The sequence below is a fragment of the Microcebus murinus genome, chromosome 12 (genome assembly GCF_040939455.1).
Source record: "Microcebus murinus isolate Inina chromosome 12, M.murinus_Inina_mat1.0, whole genome shotgun sequence".
NCBI lineage: Eukaryota > Metazoa > Chordata > Mammalia > Primates > Cheirogaleidae > Microcebus > Microcebus murinus.
The window spans coordinates 66271158-66274120 of NC_134115.1; the positions used below are offsets into that span (position 1 = coordinate 66271158).

Sequence of the window (2963 nt, forward strand, 5' to 3'; positions counted from 1 at the left end):
TTCAGCTACAAACCCTGTGCTCTAGATAGAAATATGAATAACTATGGCTGTGATATAAAGGTGATTATTTAGAGGGAGCGACAAATATTTCCCTAGCCAAATGTCTAAATACCTTTTTTTCTCAATACTTTCAGAGTCAAAAATATATTCACTGCTCCAAAACAGAATGATAAACAGTATTTTGAATCTTCTTTGGTGTAGAATTCAATCAAATTATGGCAGTAATAGTAAGAGAGAGAACATATATATGTGAATTATTTGAGAAGACAGCAGAAAGAAATTATAAGGTATGTAAGACCAGGAAATATTTCATATTTCTTGGGTATTTCTCTAATTATTTTCTATAAAAAAAAGTTATAAGCTTTTGATACATATTTCTAATTTTGTTATATTTGATTACAAATGATAATTATCAAATACTGTCCCTTTTCATTGAATATTTTCTAATCAGATAGATAAGAAATTATCATGTTTCAATTTGCCTTTTTATTTCTAGTAAGATTGTATAAATTTCAAAACATATGAGATGTAGTCAAAGCTGAAATTAAAGGAAAATTCAGAGCATTAAATATTTTCATTTCAGAACCAAGCATGAAAAAAAAAAACTAAATTAAACAAGCATTACATTTTATAAATTTTAAAAATTAAGACTGGGAGAAAAGGATTAAAAGGATGCACTTAGTAAATGTAAAATAAAAGTTAATAACAAACACTATTTGAGTAATAAATCCAATCTAGTAAGACATAAAAAAATAGAGCTGAACAATGTTAAAAGCAATTATATAATAAATACATGATATTCAATAAAAATCAAGTAACTAAATTTTCAGTAATATGGTGCTTGTAAACAGGGTAATTTATTATCCACATTGTGATTTTTTTCTACTTTTAATATTTTAATCACATTTGTTATTTAATGCCATTAAGTCAATAATTGAATTATTTCACTTGTATATATGTTTGTATGATGACAATTAATAGTGCATGAATATTATCAGCAAGTTATAATTTGTCATGCATTTTTACAGATATATAAATTGTCTTCATAGGAAGAAAGTATTGGGACATTATTGGATGGTATTACTTGTAGAATGTCAACAAAAAATTTTGTTAAGTGTCAGAAATATTAACATAAAATTCCAGCATTAAAGAAAATATTGATTTTTCTTCCCCAATTATGAAGTTACTATATGTTCACTGTACAAAATTTTAAATTACAGAATGGTATAAAAAGAACAAAAACTACTCCCTAGTCCTCTCTCTTTTATTATTATTACTTTTTTAATGGGATAGAGAGTGATATTTTGATATGTGTATACAATGTATAATGATCAAATTAGGGTAATTAGCATATCCATCACTTCAAATATTTATCATTTCTTTGTGTTATGAACATTCCAAATCCTCTCTTCTAGCTCTTTGAAAATATACAATAAAAAATATAGAATGCTTCACACATTTGCATGTCATCCTTACCCAGGGGCCATGCTAATTAATCTTCCCTGTATGATTTCAATTTTATTATATGTGCTGCGAAGCAAACACAGAACTATGATTTTGTTTTTAATGAAAAGAGATGCTATAATAATTATAGCAGGACAACGGATGTCAACAGGCACTGTCCCAGGAAAAATAGGAGGGAGATATTACCATACTAGTTATAAGTCATCAGTTGTTTTTCTATATACCACAAGTAAAGACTGGCATAACACAATAAAGGAGGGGGAAGGAAACCCTCAAATGAAGGTAAAAGCTAACAAATGTTAAAAATATGCACTGAAACTTTATTGAATAAAACTATAAAACTTTGCTTAAGGACATAAAATGAGTCAAAAGAAGAAAATTATCTTCCTGGATGGGAAAGTTCAATATCACTAAGACTTCCTCTAAATCAACTTAAAATTATAATGGGATTAGAATAAAAACTCTGTTTTCCTTTTGAGGGAGGCAGGTGAAGGAGATATTGACTAAATCAAAGGGTTGTATGAATGTATAATGCATAAAGGTAGTGCAAACAAATTAGAAAAAGAAGAATAAAACTAGACTTGAATTTAATGAAAGTATAAAACTACAGTCAGTTTAAGAATATGCTACTAATTTAAGAACATTTAATATTAAAATATTATTAACAATAATGTAATATTTAGTAATTCTATTAATAATATACTACATACTAACTACATATTAAATCATGACCACAACTTCACCTTTCTGCTACTCCTATCACTCCTATCACAACCTTCTTTGTTATCAACATCCTCTGGGATTTTTATTTATTGTCAGTACAAGAGTTTGAAAATATATATAAATTAAATCAATAAATGTATCTGTTAAAATTCTTAAGTGTGTATACACAGTTAGAAGAATGGAACCCAAATATGATGCACTAGTTTTTTATCTTTTTGGGTCCTGGAGCTGTATTACTTGGATTTAAATTCTAGTTCTATTCCTTTTTATCATTATTATTCTGTGCAAATTATTTAATCTGAGTCTCAATTTCTTCAAATATTAAATAAGGATAACAACAGTGCTTACTATATCAGTCAATACTAATAAGTTAATGGTGTGTAACAAGCACAAAGTCTCAAAGGTGTAAAATATAAGAAACATTTATTTATTGCACATTTCTGTGGTCAGCTGTGGCTTGGATGGTCTGATGAGAGCTGGTGGCAGCTCATTTGTGATGTCTCTGTTCCATGTATTTACCATCCTCTTCCTGAGACCAGCCTGAACTAGTTATTCCCTCTGCAAGAGAGCAAGCTCAATCATGCCAGCACTTCTTCCCAAACACCTTTGGTCATATTACACCTTCTAATATTTTCTTGAGTAAAGCCATTTACAGAACCAAACTCCAAGTTAAGAGACAGAGAGATAAACTCTACTCATTTAGGCAGTGTAGAGAGTGAATGTTTTTCAACAATAACCTGGGTTTCAAAAAAAATAAACTAGGTAATAAATTAAAA

General features: G+C 28.5%; 1 non-coding gene across 1 annotated transcript; it reads right to left on the bottom strand.

Annotated features, from left to right (window-relative positions):
- Positions 1-1435: 1435 nt before the first annotated feature.
- LOC142874651 (U6 spliceosomal RNA) lies at positions 1436-1545 on the bottom strand. The gene has a single exon (XR_012922309.1). It is a non-coding gene; the product is annotated as a U6 spliceosomal RNA (small nuclear RNA).
- Positions 1546-2963: the final 1418 nt, after the last annotated feature.